Source organism: Marmota marmota, unplaced genomic scaffold (assembly GCF_001458135.2).
Source record: "Marmota marmota marmota unplaced genomic scaffold, marMar, whole genome shotgun sequence".
Classification (NCBI taxonomy): domain Eukaryota; kingdom Metazoa; phylum Chordata; class Mammalia; order Rodentia; family Sciuridae; genus Marmota; species Marmota marmota.
Window position 1 is genome coordinate 4,368,574 of NW_026000283.1, and position 23,281 is coordinate 4,391,854.

The following is a 23,281-nucleotide window of genomic DNA, read 5'->3' on the forward strand; positions in this document are numbered from 1 at the left end:
GGCATTCTCTCAATCATCATATTAAGGGTTGTATTTGCCTCAATCCTTTATTTCCTGATCTCCATTCTTATTTTTCTCTCTTTTTTTAAATAAAATTACTTTTAATTGTATACATGTTATTATTTTAAATCAATATAAATATATTTAAAGAATATATTTCAACATTATACTTTAACATATCAAATTTTTTGATAGTCTTTCAAAAGGACAATTGGTACTTTAATTTGGGTTAATTGCATCTCTACCCAGTTTTATCTTTTGAAATGTTTTCCAAACAGGACTTTGCTCTAAGATGTAAGCTTCAGTTGTTATCATTCTATAGCAGATGCTATGTTTGTATGGTTTGGAGGTAGTCTTGGCAATAGTGTACATAAGATTAATAGCTTTTACTGGGTGTTGTATACTGGAAGTATCCTTTATTTTACTTCCCAGGAATCTCTGCTGAATCCTGAACATCAGTTTCCTTTCTTCAGGCCCATGGAGGACAGCAAACAAAACCAAAAAAACTATTTGGGTGAATGTTAATAAACTTATCAATTTTGTTTAGAAATATTTATTCAGCTGACACAATGCATTCTTTAGCATCCATTAATAAAAATTCAACTCCTTAAGAGATGAGCTAATAAAAACTGTGGTTATCCATTTTATTTCTTCTTTCCCACCACTTTCAGCCATCTATATGTTTTTAGACCAGTACAGCTTCCAATGGTACCACAATCTGAGCACTGGGTCCTTCAGAGCCCCTCTCAGCCAGCTGCTCTCAAACTTCCAGAACGTTCCACAAGGTGTGAGCAGACTACTGGCTGGCAGAGCAACCCAGGATGCCCCCCGCCCCTCCACAGGAACTACAGCCAGTTATTTTCTCTTTAGATTCCATGAAATACATATTTCATTGCTTGTTGAGAGATCATACATGCTTGAGTTTACTTATATCTTTTCATGTCTAAAAAAGCATTCACTCTAATTCTCACTTTTTGGATGCTTCAACTAGATATAAAATTTTTTGTTTGGAAGAAATTCTTTGAATTTTCAAGGTATTTGTCAAGTATTATCTATTTTTCAGTGTTCCTGTTGAGAAACTTGATGTCATTCTTATTTCAGTTTCTTAGAATGTCTAGGAAGGCTTTTAAGAACATCTATTTTTTTCATGAATGGTTTCAAATTTCACAGTAATGTGCCTTTGTGTAGGTCATTTTTAATTCATTATATTTGGTTGGTACCTCAATTCTGGCAGTTCATGTATTACAATTACAGGATATTCAGTCTTGTTATGTTTTTGATAACTTACTTCCTTGTGATTTTTGTTAAGATTTTTTGGAAATTATATTATGCTAAAATTTTATTATGCTAAGTAAGACTTCCTGCACAGATTTGCTTTGTTGACTTTTCTATTTTTTTCCAGATTAAACATTTTACCTAATTTATGTACATTTTGATCAATTCTATCTTCCAATTAATAAATTTATTTCTTTTATTGTTCTGTACAGTGATGATGATGATGACGACAACTTCATTTGTTGCTTCCTTTACATATACCTTTCATATAAATTATCTGTTTTGTTTATTTTGATCTATTTTTATTTTAGAAGTTTTCCACAAGCTTATCCTTGGATGTTTTAATTTTTTTCATATTTAAGGGTAAGGCATTGAAAAGCTGATTATAATTTCTTTGTGTGCATTATCTTTCCTAGGTTAGCCAACCTTCTGAAAAGGAAATCCATCTACCAATCACATTCCTGTAATTTTAATCTTAGTTGTCAGGGCTCTCAAAATTGGAAGGGAGAAGGGAGAAGTAGGTGAGGGTATTCCTTTACTCAGAACATACATTCTTAGATTATATCCAAGTGTTAGTTGTGGCATCTTCTTTGTTTATAATCATAATCCCCAGATTCCTTTTATTTCTCTTCCATTTTATAATGGATCTAGAAGTCTAATACTTCATATGGAGACTACAAAACAACCTTCTTATTGGTTTGCATTTTTTCTTCAAACATGCTCAAATCCAGATCTTTAGAGTTACTTGGTAATGGCAATTTCTGAGTCTTCCCTAGATTCTAGACATAGCACTTGTTTCATTACTGTCCTCCATATCACTCCCCGACTCCTCTCTAACATTTAACTTTTAAATTTCTAACTTCTATTTTATCTATCACTACTCCCTCATTTTGTCTCTCTCTACTGCTTTCTTCTCATTCATTTGCTTCAATTTTATTTTCATCTTACTGTTATAGAACTATATGAGGAAGCAGAAGTGGATGCAGTTCATCAATCTTCCATTCCTTTGTTTTTTAATTGTAGATGGACACAATCTCATTGTTTTTATTTATTTATTTTTATGTGGTGCTGAGGATCGAACCCAGTGCCTCATGCATGCAAGGCATGAGCTCTACCACAGCCCCAGCCCACAATCTTCCATTCTTAACCACGAGCCATGATTATCTTTATTTTTCCTTTTCATGAAGCAAGTGTTGTCTCCTATGAAAAATTATGCTCTATATGTGTAATAAGAATTGTAATGCATTCCACTTTTGTGTATTTAAAAAAATAATAAAATCAATAAAAAAGAGTCTGTAGAGCCTTCTGAGTTTGATGATATATGAATGTAAAGCTTTGATAAAAACTAAAATACAAATTAAAAAGAAAAAAATCAATATAAATCTTTCAAAAATTAAAAAAAAAATAGAAACTGTGACATTTCTAAAATGGTTTAATGTTACTTATGTTTTGTTTAAAGAGAAAAAGATCTGTATCCTTCTAATGGACTGCATTTTCTGACCAAATTTCCCAAGAAGAAGACTATCAGGGAGGGCATTGGTGACTTACCTGATTTCATTCCAGATCCTATAAGAAGCATATGACAAATTATGTTCTGTTTTTAAAATGATTCAGAATTGTAGAGCAAGATTGCATATACTTGTTGTGGCAGTTGGGGAATCTCACCTGAAGATGTTCTCTCAATATTTGTGGGGACATGGTTTCAGGGACCCCCTGAGCCAGGATATTAAAATATGTGCATCTTCAAGAACCTTATATAAAATGGTATTGTGTTTGCATATAACCTATAGGCATTCTCCTGTATAATTTAAATCATTTCTAGATTGCTTATAGTACCGAATATAATGTAAATGTATTATAAATAGTTGTTTTCTATGTTGTTTAGGGAATAATGATCAGAAAATATATTCTATATGTGTTCAGCACAAACTCAGTCATCTTAGGCCTAGCTAACAGCACAAAAAGGAGACACAACAGTGAACAACACTCAAACAACAATTAATAAAGAAATATTAAAGATCTACAAATGACCGGAGGCTACAACAGGGTTTGAGTTCAGACCTCTTCTTTCTCATCGATTCAGCCTAGTGCTTAGTGGGCAGCAAATTTTATTTGTTTAACATTATTTCAGCAATACTTTTGGTCTGTTGATGGAATCTACAGATATATAATATATGGCTAAGTAGGATAACTGTTCTAAGATTCACTGTAAAATCTAACTCTGATAATTTATTCCTTATCTAGATATGAGGAACTTAATTGCAACATATTAGTATTTATTCCAAATACTTCTCTATATGAGGGATTTCATAGCTTCCATCTAAAAATAGTAGAGAATGCATCTATCCATGAAGGACTGTGGGTGTGTGTTGTAAATTCTTTTCCTAAAAGTAATTTCTCCACATCTCAAAAAAAGTAATTTTTTTCATACCTCTGAACGAAGTCTTGTTAGAAGCCTATGTACATAACTAGAGAAGGAGCTTTGGATGGATTTGGCATTCCTGATGGAAACATGGCATATTCAGAATCTAATTCTTTTGGTAGAAAGAATTGTTTCTCACCTAACTAGTGCCCTCATCCCATTTGCCCAGTCATTTTTTAACATTCCTGTCTAGGTAACTTTTCAACAACCATTGGTCTTGTCTCTTTTCTGCTTGAAAATGTGCAAAGCTTCCTTTCACTTACAGGAGAAATTCTAAACTTCTAAATGAAATCATTTATTATCAGGCTCCAAACTGCCTTTCCAATCTCATCTTTGCCCCGACTGTATAATTATCACACTCTACAGATGCAGGCAACTTGTCACCCTTCTCTGAATACACTATGTTCTTTCAAATATATCCAACTTCATTCTCTTTATCTACTATGCCCATTTACATCTTCTCCTCTTGGTGAACTCACTCAAATTATCCACCTTCAAAAAGTCTTCACTAGTCATCCCCTCAGAATTAATGACTTCTACTTTGAGGCTGTAAATTTGAAAATGGGGCGTGGGGATCTCATGAAAATAGACGAAAGATTAGTGGAGTAGAAATTGACCCAATTATGCTATGTACACACATAATAGAGCTCCGAATTTCACTTTATTGTTTATGTATAAGTCACTGATTAAAAAAAATAATGAACAAATAGGAGAAGACCAGCAGAGTAGAGGAAGAGGATCAGGGAGAGGAAGGGAGAGAGGAAAGGGAAAGTACTGGGGACTGAAGAGGAGAAAATTATATTCCATGACTATGAATATGTCAAAATGAACCCCATTATTATGTATAACCCTAATGCAGTAATGAAACCATTTAGAAAACTTTACCAATAATTTTGAAAAGCTATTGGGAGATACTTCTTCAAAATGTATAATTTGGAACCTGTGATGCAGTAAGCCCACCACTATGGACCTACGGGTACAATGATAAACACAAAGCTCTTTTTTATGATTATTTCTTTATTTGCAATAGCAATCATCTGGAAACCACCAAAATATAAAAGACAAGAAATTGGTTAAGTGGTTATACCTATACAACAAAATGCCAATGGGTTATTAAAGAGTATAGAATGAGTAGAGATATAGAAATATCTGCACATTATTCTAAGTGAAAAAAAGCAATGTATTTACCAGAGGTGATTAAACAATAATGTTTTTTAAAAATTTTGGAAAAAAATATAACAAATTTTGAATGACATTTACCTTTGGGAGAGGGGGCTATTTGGGGTGGTAATGTCACTTTTAATAAGATGTCTTTTGTATTACCTAGATTTATTTTATTGCATGCAGCTTTTGTTTTTTTTAATAAAAAGCTTTTTTTTTACAATGGGAATTGTTTTACCTTTTAAAAATTAAAATCATCCTTTTGCCACATGTCTATTTTTCTATAGTTTATTTGCTTATAAATTATTTTTTCCATTTGGGTATGAGAAACATAAAGGCAGAACCTATATTTTCATCTCCATATCCCTTAGTGCTTAGCATAGTGTCTGATAGTAATAGAAGCTCAAGTAACTGGATAAGGGAATGAATATAGGGCTTAGGGATGTAGCTCAATGGTAGATCACTTGCTTAGCATGTGTGAGACCCTGATTTGATCCTCAACACCATGAAAAAAAGTTGAATAGATATTTAATGAATGCCTGGGTAGATAAAATAATGAATGAATGAGTGAATGAATGGTAGATAGTAACTTTATTAAATGACACCACTTACAGTAGTCCTTCATACATCCTCTATGGCCCTTCATCTATGCTTTGATAGTCCATTATGAGAGGAAATTCAGGTAAAACACAATTGCATTACATTCAGAGGTGACTTATATGATGAAGACTACAGAATGATATTAATTATGCATGGGAACAATAAAGTACATTTCATCCTAGGCTGCGTCAAAAGCAAGTCACTGTGAAATGAACTGAATGATTTAACAACACCCAATGCATAAAAGGTCTTCCTCACCTTAAAGGTCTTCAGGACAGCCTCTTAATTTGATTTCTGTTTTGTTGTGCTATCCTCATTTTATGGTCTTTAGTTCTCCTTATTACAAATGTAATTTTTAAGGGTCAAATTAATTTAATTTCACTTTGGCTTTGGGATGCTTGAATGCAAGGTTGTGAAAACCACTAGCTTAAAACAGGTGCTCTGCAAAACTTCTGCTAAGCCTTTCTAAGTCACCAGGACATTTGTAGAAAAAAAGTATGAATAGGAGGGTCCACACATATGCTGTATTGGAGAAATTATGAATGTTCTACACACCATACCAACAATGGAAGGTGACATTGTCTTTGCTCACTCTTTCTTTCATTCTTATTACAGGCTTATAAAGAGGGTATTACCTTTTTCTAACTCTCAGTATCATGTCCACTCATGACACAACTCACATTTTCTCTCCATTCTGATGCTTTTCTTTATTGTCTTTGGCAGAATCACCCTTCTCTAAGCTACTTGCTTAGAATGAAACATCTCTTATCTTGCATCTTATACCATTTGTAACAATTATATCATCTCAGTTCAGTAAGTAAATCATCGCCCCTTGGAGCACATATGACAAGCGTGATAGTACTTTATGTTCTATCCTCCTCCACGTCCAATTCTAATGTGTTCTTTCATAATTTGAGGGATTATGGATAATAATGATAATTCAATGAAAGCAAACTGCAGGGGGAAAGTACTTGTGCTCAGAATAAAACTTCCCATGTGATTTCAGGATCTAGCATGTGTTCCACTAATATTGATTTCAGTCAGGGAATGTCGGCCTTTAGGTATGTATCTTAGTTCAGCTATTTGCTGTCTCTGTAACCTTGGACTTAACTTTTCTGATTTGGTATGCTCATTTGTGGTGTGAGAATAATAATAGCATCTTTGTCCCAGGATTTTTTAAGAAGACTTAATTGTAATAGAACTTTAGTCTGCTGCTGAGCTCTTAGTATCTAATGTGTTTATGTTTTTCCCTTGTTCATGTAACAAAATAAATAATAGGGTCAGAATTTGTATCTGGATTTGTCTGTTTCCAGAACTAACTGGAGCCAGACTGTCTAAGGAACAAATAAATGCTGAACTCTTTACTATTTGAACATGATCATATTCTGTCAACTAGCACATAGGATATTTAGTACCTTGATATGTGTAGACAGAATCAGGGAAATTATTTGAGAAAACAAAAAATAGTTAAAGGAAGGTATAGTTTTTGTCCTCAAGGACTTTATGATCTCCTTGGTTAAAAAAAGAAAGATTGGAGTGATAAATAATAAGTAAGGCTTAATAAGTGAAGTGTAAATGAACTGTGAAGGCTGTAATATGTGAATCAAAAGAAACAGGGAAGGCCATCTGGAAAGGCTAACTGGACTGATAGAGGCAGGCAGGGCTTTGTCACACTGGCATTTTCACCACATACTACGCATTCAGTATAGACTTAGTTTTCCACTTTACCCACTTATTTTCAGATACTCAGCCTGGCTTTCTTATCATTTTTTCATTTGATTTTACTGATTTTCTGAGACTGCTGCATAGGCGCAAAGCCGAATAAACTGCTACCTCAGCATGTCATCACAAACATAGCAATATATATTGACTCTCTGTCAAATATCAAACTGATCTTTTAAATTGCTTTGATGACTTATAAGTCTCTGTTTAGTGTAAGTCTAGTTTTATTGTATGATGACTAGCTCTTGTTGCCTAGAGCAAACTGTGTAAGTTTTCCAGAATAAAGTGAGACATTTCATCAGTTGCAAAGAAGCTGACTCTCTTTTTGATCTTGTCCTTATTAAAGAAAAGACATTGTTCACCTGCCAGTAGACAAAGACAATACCTAGTGGTCAAACAGATTAAAGTAGCATCCATGGATGGGTGAAAATATTTTCTATCCCAAAGTGTGCCATTGTCTTTGGACAGTGGAATAAATTAGTAAAATGAGTAATTGATAGCATAGCCCTTTGGAACAAGGGATCATTACAGGTGATTTTAGATTGAACATTGTCCATAAGAAGGTGGGGATCATCTCCATAAAATCCTCTGATCTTTATTCAAAGAATGTCTAATTTTTTACTGATGAATTCACTATTACATTTGTTTCTCAGCCCAGTTTAAGTGGTATTAACCCAGTCTGCAAATGTGTCCTCTTATATTATCATCATGCATACTGTTCCTTCTGCTTGGAATAGTCTACCCTAAACCCTGCCTGTTTATTTCATTCTTGCTTTTCAGCTCTTGGCTTAATAATCCTTCATCAAGGTAACCTTCCCCATTTACCATGACTGTGTCAAAATGCACCTTTTATAAGTTAAGCACATGTAACTGTCCTTTGCAGCATATGGAATAGTGATTTATATGTTTGTGAGAAGATTTTATTAACATCTATCTTCTCCCAGCTTTACAATAAGGGCATGAAGGCAGGGACCTGAGTACATACTATGGTTCCTGGTTCACAACTGTGCATAATAATTATTTGGTGAATGAATGAATGGATTTCAGTCTTACCTAATTAAATTGTCTTAAAGATGAAGGCATATGTTCTGCTTTATAAAAACTCAGCATATAGGGCTGGGGTTGCAGCTCAGTGGTAGAGTGCTTTCCTAGCATGTGTGAGGCACTGGGTTCAATCCTCAGTACCACATATAAATAAATGAATAAAATAAAAGTCTATCAATGTCTAAAAGTATTTTTTAAATCTATTTGAATAACTCAGCATATATGCATATTGAAAAGTTTTAATTGTGAAATTAGAAGCAAGTTGGGAATGGAGGCTTACTTGCATGTTGGTAGCAGGACAGAATTAAGATTCCCATTTTTAATTTGTGTTTTAAGGAATATTCATTATACCATTACTATTCTGGACTGTATTACATCATTTTTGTGAAATGATTATTAAATATTATATATCTAAGAACTCAGTAACTCCATAAATATAGCTCTGGTGTTAGGATTCTCCAGAGATATATACAAAGAGATGGATAGACTGTTATATACATGCATTTATACATATATGCATTCATATATAGGTATGAGTAGGGTTTATTAGGGGAATTGGTCCTTGTGACTATGGAGGCTGATAAGTACTAGAACAGGAAATATGCAAGCTGGAAACACTGAGATACTTGTAGGGTGATTCAGTCCAAGTTGAATGTTTTAGAGCCATGGAAGCTGATGGTTTAACTCTCAGTCTGGGGCCAAAAGCCTGAAGATCTAAGGACTGCTGGTGTAAGACCAGGAACCCAATTTCCATAGAGTCTAAAGATTTATTGTCTGAGGATTGGAGAATAAGTGTGTCCCAGCTCCAGGACACAGAGAGATAATTAACCTTTCCTCTGCTTCTTCATTCTGTCAAGGTCCTTAGAAAACTGGATGGTGCCAACTCATACTGAGTAAGAGTGGATCTTCCCTACTCATTCTATCAACTTAATGCTAATGTCCTCTGGAAACACTTTCATAGACACATCCAGAAATGTTTTACCAGCTCTCTAGGTAATCCTTAATCCAGTCATCTTGACAACAAATATTAACTACATCAGCCTTCTAATTTTAAGTATCTTTTATGTCAATAGTTGGTATCTTAACCATTAAAAATACTATTAGGAATTAGAAACCATAACAGAAAATGAAAGTTTTTTCAATAGCTATACAAATAAGCTGACAATACAGAATTAATACCTAAATTAAAATATAAAAACTAGAGACTATGTTTTTCTCATATGTTTATGAACAGTAAGCATGAGATTTAAACTGTTGAGTTGAAACTATTTTTTATCAATCACTCTTCCTTGAGGACAGACAATGATTTATTTATAAAGGTAACTAAAGCACCTTTAAAAATTATGGACCTATAATAAATACACCCCTTCTCTGTCTCCTACCCCATTTGGAATTGACATGTCCAAATAGGTAGACATCATGTGAATTGAAAATTTCATAGAAAAAAGGTCAAGCAATTCTAACAGTCTTTTAGTCTCAGCTCTGCCAAAAATTAAGTATACAATTAGACAAGTTATATAATTTTCTATTGATTATTTTCTGTATTTTTCTAATTTGACTAATAATTCCTGACTTGCACATCTAACTACTGTATGGAGAAGAGCAAATGAAATTGCAAATATGAAAACATTTTGAAAAGTGAGAAGTATCATTCAAATGCAAGTGTGAGGGAGGGCCTATGTTATGAACAGAATATATGACTAGGCTACAAAGTGTTAATTTCAAACAAAATGAACAGACTAAGGTTCATTGTCTGAAAGCTCAGCACACATAGATTAACTTGCATAATCATCCTTTTATCCATCAGCAGGGCTCCTTCCAGCATTGAAAGAACCCTATAAATCTCTCACTTCCTTTTTTGCTCCACTTGCTGAATCAGCCTTTGTGAAAGCATCCCCTCCAGTGTGTAATATTTTGAAGAAACTTTAAAGAAAACTCTGTGCCCATAGAGTGCTGATTCAGCAGAGTAAATGAGGTGACAGAGATGTATTTGGAAACTTTCATTGGCAGGAAACCTGATCTGGCCAACTCTACACAAATAAGGAGGTGTGTATTTGACCAAAGGAAGCACATTGCTTACAATTCACTATATGTTTCTAATTTGAAGGCACATGGCTTGTGAAGCAAAAAGGTATCAGCATAGTTTAAAGGCACCATCCTTTGAATTTAAATAGTCCATATTTAATTTATCGTACCTAGTAACTCCCTTTCCCTTTTCTTATGCCTCCATACATAATACAATAGCTTCTTAAAAATGCACCCTATAGTGTGATATGCCATGATGCCATAGGACATGAAAGTTGTAAAGCACCTTTTTCCAAAATGCATAAAATGAATCAAAATTATTCATAAGCATGATTGAAGACAAATAATACTGGATTAAAAAATCATTATGCTGCCACTGCTTTACTCACACACCTGGAGTTTTGACTGGCACAGCCATATATTTTGGCAATTCTGATATTTTAGTAAAAGAGAGCTTTCTTGAATCTTGTTCATACTTATTAGTTTTCAGAAACAGGAGGTATTTTAAAGTATTATTTTGAAAGATATCTCAATGTGATAGGAAAACATGTGTCTCAGTAACAGGTATAAAGATTACATATAGTGGCATTGGTATGCAATCTGAATAACTATACTTCAAATAATTTTGCAAAAGAAAGTCACTCAAACTAATTAAATGGTACACATGAATTACTTGCATTCTTTCTAGAACTACAGATACTTCCTTTTTATAGCAGACAAACAAAATGCAGTCCAGGTAATCATTAAAATAAAGTAGCAGTTCATTATTCTTATGAACTGCTACTGAACTTTCTTACTAGTAGCTGGTTGAAAACTAATTAAATATATTTTGCTCATAAATAATATTTCATTGTCTTTCAATTTCAAGTGATTTCATATTTTTTATTGATATAGAGAAAATAAACTTACTGGAATTAATCTAAGGAAAAAAAGGAAAAGTTTGAAGAGAATATAGCTAAATACTTTGCCAAACACAATTTAATATTCATTGCATATGAGTAGTGTTTCTATTGGGCTGATTTTCATGCAAACATCAAACTTAGCCAAAATTTAGAATCCACAAGAGATAATACAGCATTTGATTGTCCATTATTCTATATCTGTTCCCATCTGTGAAGTCTGATGAATGTTGTGAAAGTGATAACAGCTGTTTTTAGTCTTCATTTGAGGAATATGTTTTTATTTAGGGTTAATAATAAGTCTTTTCATTTCCTAAAGTTATAGAAGGGACTTAAATGGGGTTATTTCCAGGTAGAATGACAGTTGTTATTTCTTCTGAGGCACAGTTGGATGCTTTGAATTTCATTCTCAAGGGCATACTTTGGCAAAAGGCATGTACATGTGCTGTTTTTTTGTTTTAATTTTGTACCTTATTTTTCAGTAATTTCTCTTCTCACCTATCCAAATCCTAAATCCTGGCCCATGGTTTCTTTCCCATGGTTGCTACTAGTTAACTGTATTCCATATTATTGACGTATGTCCTTCCCCTACTACAGTCTACCGTTATTCTACTAATCCAGCAAACCCCTGCTCCATCCACCATTGTTAGAGAATCTGTGAATTCAAAATAAATCCTATAACTTGAGCAAACATTTGAATGTAAGCAACAGGTTAATGTTTTACTTCTCAAAGAAATATTACATTCAAACAAGATTTTCAGAGGGAATTATCCTTGAGTCATAGAATATTAGATTTCATTGTCAAATATGGAGAATTATACCGCTCAGAAACTAAAATTTCTTATAAGTTGGATGAACATCTTCATTAAGGAAATAAAACGTTTTTTTTCATCATAAAGGGCAATTGTGTTCTAAGCATTTATGACTTCAAAATTAGAATTCAGAGGGCTGGGGTTGTGGCTCAGTGGTAGAGCGTTTGCCCAGCATTTGTGTACTAGATTCAATTCTGAGCACCATGTATAAATAAATGAATAAAATAAAGATCCATCAACATGTAAAAAAGGTATTTAAAAAAGATTTGAAAAAATAGAATGCAAAAAATGATTTAGAATAATTAGGCAAATTTATTAAATTAATTGTTTTTCTAATTCCAATTATTGCCTTATTATTATCCCAGATTAAAGTACATCACAATTAGTTTTATTTATTTGTTTGTTTGTTTACTTGTCTATTTATTTATTTATTTATATGTGGTGCTGAGGATTGAACCCAGTTCCTCACACATGTTAGGCAAGTGTTGTACCACTGAGATGCAACCCCAGCCCCACAATTAATTTTAACACAATAAAGTACTAAGTATTTAAAGACTACTACTGTCTTCTCTTAAACTGTGCCCTCTTTCCATATCAAAAAAGTACTTTAGGGCTGGGTTGTGGCTTGGTGGTAGTGCACTTGCCTAGCACGTGTGAGGCACTGGGTTCTATCCTCAGCACCACATTAAAAAATAAATAAAACAAAGGCATTCTGTCCATCTACAACTACACAAAATTTTTTCAAAAAATTACTTCATTTCCAAGTGACATCATAAGGAATACAATTTTTTAACATTTTTATTTTTTAGTTGTAGTTGGACAAAATACCTTTATTTTATTTATTTTTATGTGGTGCTGAGGATTGAATCCAGGGCCTTGCACATGCTAGGTGAGTGCTCTACAACTGAGCCACAACCCCAGCTCAGGAATAAAATTTTAATTTCAACAAGAATTACCTTAGCTTCACTTTCATTCTCCAATTTTAAAGATGAGTCTTGTGATTTTGTTTTCCTCATCCATTCATTTTTCAGAGAGGAATTACAAAGGAAGGGGCTCATTTACTTTCTGAATTATGAATACATCTTCAGCTAATTGACAATTTCACTTCTTCTTTTCATATTAGGATGTCTTTATTTGTTTCTCTTGCCAAATTGCTCTAGCTTCCAGCACTATGTCAAAAAGAAGCAATAAGAATGAACGTCCTACTCTTGTTCCTCATCTTAAGAATCAAGCTTTTCAACTTTTAATTATTGAAGATGTTAGCTTTAAAATCTATTATATATGGCTGCTGTTGTACTGAAGTATATTTCCTCCATACCTAAGCTGTTGAGTGATTTTATCATGAAATGATGTTGAGCTTATCAAAATCTATTTCTGAATCTACTGATCGTATTTTTTGTCTTCATTCTATTAATGAATGTATAACATTTATTGATTTTCCTATGTTAAGCCATATTTGCTTCCCATCAGTAAATTTTACTTGATTGTGATGAATTATTCTTTTAATGTGTTGCTGAGTTTGGTTTGCTATTATTTTTAATTTTTTATTGTAATCACCAGAGTCAGTTTTTTAAATTTATATTCTAATTTGTTATAAATGACAGAAGAATATATTACAATTCATATTAAACATGTAGAGCACAATTTTTCCTGTCCTGGTTGTATATAATGTATATTCACACCATTTTGTGTCTTCACACATATATTTAGAGTGATGATTTCCATGTCATTCCACCATATTTTCTACCCCCATGCCCCCTCCTTTCCATCCAACCCCTTTGTCCTGTTTACAGTTCCTCTAATCCTCCCATACTCCCCCTCCCAAACCCACTATGAATCAGCCTCCTTGTATAAGGCATTTGGTTTGGGGGATTAAGTAAATTCACTTACATTATATTCTCCAACTCTATCCATTTACCTGCAAATGCCATGATTTTATTCTCTTTTATTGCTGAATAATATTCCATTGTGTATATATGCCACATTTTCTTTATCCATTCATTTACTGAGGGGCATCTAGGTTGGTTCCACAATTTACCTATTGTGAATTGTGCTGCTATAAACATTGATGTGGTTGTGTCCCTGTAATATGCTGTTTTTAAGTCCTTTGTGTATAGACCGAGGAGTGGGATAGTTGGGTCAAATGGTAGTTCCATTCCAAGTTTTCCAAGGAATCTCCATACTGCTTTCCATATTGGCAGCACCAATTTGCAATCCAACCAGCAATGTATGAGTGTGCCCTTTTCCCCATATCTTCGCCAAAACTTATTTTTTTTTTTTGTTTTCTTAATAGCAGTCATTCTGACTGGAGTGAGATGAAATCTTAGAGTAGTTTTGATTTGCGTTTCTCTAATTGCTAGAGATGTTCAACATTTTTTCATATATTTGTTGATTGATTGTATATCCTCTTCTGAGAGGTTTCTGTTCAGTTCCTTGGCCCATTAATTGATTGGGTCATTTGTTTTTTGGTGTTCAGATTTTTTGAATTCTTTGTATATCTTAGAGATTAGTCCTCTATCTGATGTGCAAGTAAAAAAAAAATTGCTCCCAAGAGGTAGCATCTCTATTCACCTGATTGCTTCTTTTTCTAAAAGCTGTTTAGTTTGAATCTGTCCCATTTATTGATTCTTTATATTAATTCTTTCTCTAAAGGAGTCTTATTAAGCAATTCAGGACCTAATCCAACATGATAGAGATTTGGGCCTACTTTTTCTTCTGAGAGATGCAGTTTCTCTGGTTTAATTCCTAGATCTCTTATCTACTTTGAGTTGAGTTTTGTGCACAGTGAGAGATAGGGGTTTAATTTCATTTTGTTGCATATGGGTTTCCAGTTTTCCCAGCACCATTTGTTGAAAAGGCTATCTTTTCTCCAATGTACATTTTTGGTGCATTTGTATAATATAAGTGTAATTATGTTTGTTAGTCTATGTGTCCTCCATTCTGTACCATCGGTTTACCAGTTTGTTTTGGTGCCAATACCATGCTGTTTTGTTACTATTGCTCTGTAGTATAGTTTAAGGTCTGGTATAGTGATAACATCTGCTTCACTCTTTCTGCTAAGGATTGATTTAGCTACTCTGGATCTCTCATTTTTCCAGATGAATTTCATGACTGCTTTTTCTATTCCAATGAGGAATGTCATTGGAATTTTCATTGGAATTGCATTAAATATGAACAGTGCTTTTGCTAGTATGGTCATTTTGAAAATATTAATTCTGCTCATCCAAGAACAAGGGAGATCTTTGCATCTTCTAAGGTCTTCTTTAATTTATTTCTTTAGCATTCTGTAGTTTTCATTGTAGGGATCTTTCACCTCTTTTAGTAGGTTGATTCCCAAGGTTTTTTTTTTTTTTTTTTTTTTTTTTGACACCATTATAAATGGGGTAGTTTTTCTCTTTTCCCTTTCAGAGGATTTGTCACTGACATACAGAAATGCCTTTGATTTATGAGTGTTGGTTTTGAATCCGGCTACTTTGCTAAATTTGTTTATTAGTTCTTGAAGTTTTCTGGTGAAATTTCCTGGGTCTTCTAGATATAAAATCATATTTTCAGCAAATAGTGCTAATTTGAGTTTTCTTTTCCTATGTGTATCCCTTTAATTTCTTTTGTCTAATTGCTCTGGCCAGTATTTCAAGAACTATGTTAAATAGAAGTTTTGAAAGAGGGCATCCCTGTCTTGTTCCAGGTTTTGGTGGGAATAATTTCAATTTTTCTCCATTTAAAATGATGTTGTCCTGGAGCTAAGCATAGATAGCTTATATGATGTTGAGATAGGTTCCTATTATCCCTAGTTTTTCTAGTGTTTTGAACATGAAGGGGTGCTATATTTTGTTGAATACTTTTTCTGCATTTATTGAGATGATCATAAGGTTTTGATATTTATGTATATTAAGGTGATGAATTAGATATATTGATTGCCGTATGTTGAACCAACCTTGCATCCCTGGAGTTAACCCACTTGATTGTGGTGCACTACCTTTTTGATGTGCTTTTGTATTTGATTTGACAGAATTTTATTGAGAATTTTTGCATCTGTGTTCATTAGAGATATTGTTCTGAAGTTTTATTTCTTTGATGTGTCTTTGCCTCATTTTGGAATTAGAGTAATATTGGCCTCATAGAATGAGTTTGGAAGTGCTCCCTCTTTTTCTATTTCAGGAGATAATTTGTATAGTATAGGTATTAGTTCTTCTTCATCAGTCTTGTAGAACTCATCTGTGTATCCATCTGGTCCTGGGCTTTTCTTGGTTGGTAGGCTTCTGATGGCATCTTCTATTTCCTTGCTTGAGATTAATCTCTTTAAATTGTGTATACCATCCTGATTTAATTTGGGCAACTCATATGCCTCTAGAAATTTGTCAGTGCCTTTGATTTCTCTATTTTCTTGGAGTACAAGTTCTCAAAATAATTTATATATTTTTTTTGTATTTCTGTAGTGTCCGTTTTGATATTTCCCTTTTCATCATGTATGTTTATAATTTGAGTTATCTGTCTTCTTCTCTTTGTTAGCATGGCTAAGGGTTTGGCAATTTCACTTTTTTTTTCACAAAACCAAGTTTTTTGTCAATTTTTAAAATTATTTCTTTTATTTCAATTTCATTGATTTTAGCTCTGATTTTAATTTTTTCCTGTCTTATACTCCTTTTGATGTGGATTTGTTCTTCTTTTTCTAGGGCTTTGAGAACTGGTGTTTTGTCATTTATTTGTTGACTTTTTATTTTAAGGAGTGAACTCCATGCAATGAACTTGCTCTTTGTACTGCCTTCACAGTGTCCTAAAGATTTTGATATGTTTATATGTGTTCTCATTTACCTCTACGATTTTTTCAATCTCCTCCTTGATGTCTTTTGCAAGCCATTGTTCATTTAGTAGCATATTATTTAGTCTCCAGGTTTTGGATTAGTTTTTATTTTTTTATTTTATCATTGATTTCTTATTTCATTCCATTGTGATTAGACAGAATGCAGGGTAGTATCTCTACTTTTTTTGTATTTACTAAGAGTAGCTTTGTCACATAATATATGGTCTATTTTAGAGAAAGATCAATGTTCTGCTGATAAAAAAGTATACTCACATGTTGAAGGATAAAATATTCTATATATGTCACTTAAGTCTAAGTTATTGATTTTATTATTGAGTTCTATAGTTTTTTGTTCAGCTTATGTTTGGAGGATATATCTAGTGGTGAAAGAAGTGTGCTAAGGTCATGCAGAATTATTATCTTGTGGTCAATTTGACTCTTGAACTTGAGAAGTGTTTGTTTGATGAATATAGATGCTCCATTGTTTGGGACATATATGTTTATAATTGTTATGTCTTATTGGTGTATGGTTCCCTTGAACTGTGTGAAATATCCTTCTTTATCCCTTTTGATTAACTTTAGCTTAAAGTCTACTTTATTTGATATGAGGATGGAAACTTCTTCTTTCTTCCACAGTCCTTGTGAATGGTATGATTTTTCCCAACCTTTCACATTCAGTCTGTGGATGTCTTTTCTTATGAGATGAGTCTCTGGGAAGCAGCATATTGATTGGTCTTTTTCTTTTGATTGGTGAGTTTAGGCCATTTACATTCAGGGTTATTATTGAGACTTTATTTATATTCCCAGCCATTTTTGTTTATTTTGTTATTTAACTTGACTTGGTTTCTCCTTTTATTAGGTTTTTTCCTTTAATATAATACCTCCCTCTGCTGATTTTTTAAAAATAAATTTTAGTAGTCAGTGGACTTTTATTTATTTATATGCGGGGCTGAGAATCTAACCCAGTTCCTTACACATGATAGGCATGTGCTCTGTCATGGAGCCACTGCTCCAGCCCTGCTCTGCTGATTTTTATTGTTGTTTTTCATTTCCTCTTCATAGAATATTTTGCCAAGGCTGCTCTGTAGTGCAGATTTTCTAGCTGTAAATTCTTTTAACTTTTGTTTATCGTGGAAAGTTTTTATTTCATCATCAAATCTAAAGCTTATTTTTGCTGGATACAAGATTCTTGGTTGGCATTCATTTTCGTTTAGAGCTTGATTTATGTTGTTCCAGGTCTTCTAGCTTTCAAGGTCTGTGTTGAAAAATCTGCATATAACGTAATTGGTTTCACCCTATATGAAATCAAATTCTTTTCTCTTGTGGCATTTTTTTAAGAGAGAGAGAAAGAGAGAGACAGAGAGAGAGAGAGAGAGAGAGAGAGAGAGAGAGAGAAATTTTTTTAATATTTATTTTTTAGTTATCAGTAGACACAACATCTTTATTTTATTTTTATGTGGTGCTGAGGATCGAACCCAGCACCCCGCGCATGCCAGGCCAGCATGCTACTGCTTGAGCCACATCCCCAGCCCCTCTCTTGTGGCTTTTATTATCCTTTCCTTATTCTGTATGTTAGGCATTTTCATTATAATGTGCCTTTATGTGGATCTGTTGTGATTTTGTACATTTGGAATCCTGTAAGCCTCTTGTATTTGGTTTTCCAATTTGTTCTTTGCGTTTAGAAAATTTTCTGATATTATTTCATTGAATAGATTGCTCATTCTTTTGGTTTGGAACTCTATTCCATGCTCTATCCCAAGAAATCTTAAATTTGGTCTTTTTGTTATCCCATACTTCTTGAATGTTCTGCTCATGGATTCTTACTATCTTCACCATGTGATCTACATTCTTTTCAAGATTATATATTTCGTCTTCCTTGTGTGATGTCCTGTATTCCAAGTGGTCTAATCTGTTGGTGATGCTTTCAACTGAACTTTTAATTTGGTTTATTGTTTCTTTCATTTCAAAGATTTTTGTTTGGTTTTTCTTTATATCTTCTATCTCCCTACTAAAGTAATCTTTTGCTTCCTGTATTTGTTTTTGTAGCTCTTTGTCAAAATGATCTTTTGATGCCTGTATTTGCTTTTTATATCATGCTTTAATTCACAGAACATTTTGATTATCTACATCCTGAACTCCTTCTCTGTAATGTCTACTGATGTGTTGGCCATGCATTCTAATAATGTGGTATTTTGATTTGTTTGTGGCAATTTCTTCCCTTGTCTTTTCATGTTGCTCATGTGTCTTCGCTTCTAGCACTGTGGATCTGAGGCTTTACCATTTTTACCCTATAGGCTTTTAGTGCCCAGTAGGGATCCAATACTTCTCCTTTCAGGGGTAGGACAAGGTTAACAGATCCCAATATAAATAATATACCACCTAAAAACAAATAGTTGCTAATAGACTTTTAAAATTTGGACATAATATACAGAAATGGTGAATTCAATTATTATCTACAATATGATCAGTAGGTTTGTAAAAGCATTTACAGTTTCTGATGGTGGTGAAAGAACCAGGGGTGAGGATGTAGAAAGATATGCTGAGGAGGTAGGAGGTGAGGATATAGAGTTATTATATCTTAGGAAGTGTGAAAAAGAAATCTAAAGAAAAAGGTTAGTAGCAGGAGAATAGAGTGGAAGTAATATTGGGTAGACAAGTAAGAGAGAAGTCGGTAGAATACATAAAACAAACTCACATATATATTTAAAAAAATAAAAAAAAAGTTAAAACAGTAAAAAGTTGGAGAAAAGGGGTAAAAAAGAATATACAACATAACTATAATATACTATTCAATCGTCTCAAACCTCAATATCCTAATTCATCCAAAGTATTAAGTTTCACATATGTTGAGTATGTGAGGGCAGGAGAATAAAGAGGGAGAAGAAGGAAAAAATTGTTTGTTGTTAGCTGGTATCTCCATACTGAGGTTGCTGAAGGTAAGCCTCTCTATTTCCCCTAGGTCCTGGGTGGAGGGCACCTGGAAGTGGGGTGTGGCACCAGCTGATCCCTGAAGGGAGACTGCACCACAGAGATCTCTTTTTGAGCCTGCTCCTATGATGTGAGCACCTGGTCTTATCTCCTTATCTTGCCTGAAGATCTCCCAGTTCCTGGTCTCTGTTAGTCTCTAAACTGTATCACACTCACCCTTTCACTTACTGCTTCCTAATAAGGGACCTTTCTCTTCAGGGCTCTTGTGTGTGGCACTTCGGGCATGCTGCACATCTGCCTGGCTGAGAGCTGTTTTGTTTTGTGAAGTCACTATGCCTGGTTATTACCACTGATCTTCTATTTTGATGGAATTCCTTGCCCTTTTTTGTCTTCCTACTATTCTCCTGCTACTAACCTTCTGGAAATCACTGTGGCTGCTGGTCAGAGGGGGATGTTAGAAACTGGGTGCCTGGCCAGCCAGAGTTCCAAACTTGGAGTTGCCTCCACTAATGATGATGATGAAGGTGACCCAGGATGAAGGCATTTGGTTTAATCGATGGGGTGTCTGGTTGGGTGGGGGGAGTGGGTGATAGCATTTGAAGATAAGTTCAGAGACTGGGTCTGTGTCATGCAGCATGTGGCTGTGGCTGTCTTCAGAACCTGTGTGAAGTTCCCTGGTGCAGGCGGGCTATGGCTTGTAGGGGATTATCTCCATTACTGCAGAGTCCCAAGATAGAGGCGACCATGGGAGCCCCATGTTGGTTGATGTGTGTCCACACAGGAGTAGTGCTTGGAGATCCTGTGCGTGGGAGCTGCCAGGTGTCCTGTGTGGGAGCTGCATCAAGAATTTCTGCTCTTATAGGTGGTGGAAAGTTCTGCATGGGTGCTGATGCCTATGGTCCTGTTCAGGTACCCTGTAGTTCTGTATGGGTGAGTAGTTGGAACACCTATTCTGAAGCTGAGGCCTGGAGCCCTGCATGGGTATGGTAGCTGTGATTCCTGTGTGGAAACAGGAAAATTATTTGCAGAGAAGCAGTATTCTCACTTCTTAAGTCGCAGGTCACAGAGCGACTCAAAATGCTGCCTCCCTCTGGCCTGCCATCTTGGATCCCTGGTTTACTATTATTTTGTTGAGTATTTTTATATCAATTTTCATCAGGAATAATGAACTGTGATTGTGTTTTCATGTAGAATTCTAATCTGGCTTTGGTATCAAGGTAATGCTGGCCTTGAAAAATGTCTTTGAAGTATTTCCTTCAATTCATGTTTTTGGAAGAGTTTGAGAAGAATTGGTATTAGTTCTTCAAATGTTTCATAAAATTCAGCAGTGAAGCCATCTTATCCTGGGCTTTTTTTTGATGGAAAATATTTTGATTATTGATCAGTCTCCTTATTCATTAATGTTTTGTTCAAATGTTCTTTTTCTTTGTGATTCAACCTTAGTCTTTGAACATTTCTAGTAATTAAATATTTCTTTTAGATTATTCAGTTTGTTGGTACATAATCGTTCATAGTACTTCCTTATGATCTTTTGTATTTCTGTGTATCAGTTGTAATTTCTTCCCTTTCCAACTTCTATTGTGTTTTCTGTTTTTTCATGGTTAATCTAGCTTAAGGTCAGATAACCATTGAAATATAATATTTCTTAAGCCAGACCCAGAAAGTCAAAGGCTGAATGCACAGAAGCTAGACCAAAATAAGAAACAAAAAGGGAAAGAGAACAAGACGAAAAAGGGTGAGGAATTCCACCAAAATAGAAGATCAGTGGTACAGAGAAAGGAGATTTAAGGGAGGGTGGAGGGACAGGATAAGGGAAGAACAGTGGAATGAATGTGACCTAACTTTCCTATGTACATAAGAATATTCCACAGTGAATCTCACCATCATGTATATCCATTTGACTAATAAATATTATAAGTAAATAGAAGAAAATTTAGTACAGTATAGGGAAAGAAACAGGGGGAGGTAAAAGGGGAGAGTAAGAGGAAGTACTGGGACTGAGTTAAAGCAAATTATATTCCATGCTTTTATAATTAGGACAAAAGTAATCCTAATGTTATGCATAACTAAAAAGAACCAATAAAAAGAAAAAAATAAATATTGTATTTCTATTTCTGTGACAGTTATTGTATATTAGAAATAATTATATACAAACATTTTTCTATTCCAAACAGATGGTCACCATAGATATAAGGTCAAGCTATTTTCACATCTGATTTAATTTTTTTGTGATTTTTCTTTGGCTTAGGAAGCATACTTATTAGCATCTGAATTAATATGAATTTAAAGTGGGCCTTTGTATAGCTATGTATGTTTTGAATTTATTAAATACAAGGAGCACATGTGCTATTCAATTTTAATGTGTTAGTATTTTATGGTTTCTAGAGGCATCAGAGAAACTAATTCAAGGCAGGTTGTGAGACAGACTAGATTCAAAAATAGAAAAAGAAGTAAGTTTTAACTAATACTTTTGTTCAAATCTTGGCTGATAGGTTCCCTAGTTATGTGACTTTGGGCAATAATTTCTATTTCTTAGCATATTATCACTTTTTTAATATATGAAGGATCATAAGCACCAAATGGTACCTTTATGGATATTAAAATGTAAAATATATGAAATATGTTTAATAGAGTCATTGATGTATAATGAGCTTTTACAATATAATTACTTTCTTGCTTCTCACTTCATTTCTGAGTTTATCCACACTGAGTATGAGTCTAATGTCATTTTCTGACAACTTTAGGATCACATTTTCTGTTATGTATAAGACTTGATTACTAACATGATTAGGATGTTTTAACTCCAATCATAGCTAAAACACAAAGGGACAAAATAACCCACAGCCTTTTAGGTAAATGTAGTAATGATTAAGATATCTTGGGGGTAGAGGCTGTAGGTTATTTGAAATACCTATGAAGTGTTTTCTGAATGTTATATCCTTGCTACTGTCTGTTAAGCACTTATTGAGCTGACATTGCATGTGTTGAATGAACAAAAAATAAGGTATAACAAAAATATGGACTATTGATAATCTGGTCTAAGACAGAGGCTCAGGATACTTAAAAAAATGTCAAAAAAGCAATCAAATGAAAGCATAGTCCATCATATATAAGGTAGTTCTGGGTAGCAAAATTTAGTTCTTTTATTCACACGTTTTTCCATTCCTCTGATTTTAAGAGAAATTTATCTCCTGAAATAAGCTTTTAAGTTCAGCCTCTCTGACTTATAGTTTGTAGTATTCTAGTATATGTGCTGCTGAAGCAAGCACTAGTTTGTAGTATTCTAAAAACAGATGTCAGATGCTAGCAGCTTTCCTGATGTGTTGGGTCAAAGTTCTATTGACACAGATGCTCACTTACTTCAAGAGATATCCCAACCTTTGGGGAGGTGATAAAAAGACCAGGAGCAAATTTCTGAAAAATTATGAGCAACTGTGATACAGTCAGGAAACAAGATCTAAAAGAAATCCATATTCTGGGTTTCCTATTTGCTAAAAGTAGTTTGTGTGCTTACATAGATTTCCCCCTCTTCAAAGAAGTTACTATATGTATTCTATGTGTCTGTATAAATAGGTCCAAATTGTTATGAAAT

The 23,281-nt window shown here is 33.9% G+C and overlaps 1 pseudogene; it reads right to left on the reverse strand.

Moving 5' to 3' along the window:
- Positions 1–219: 219 nt before the first annotated feature.
- LOC125614380 lies at positions 220–675 on the reverse strand (annotated as a pseudogene).
- Positions 676–23,281: the final 22,606 nt, after the last annotated feature.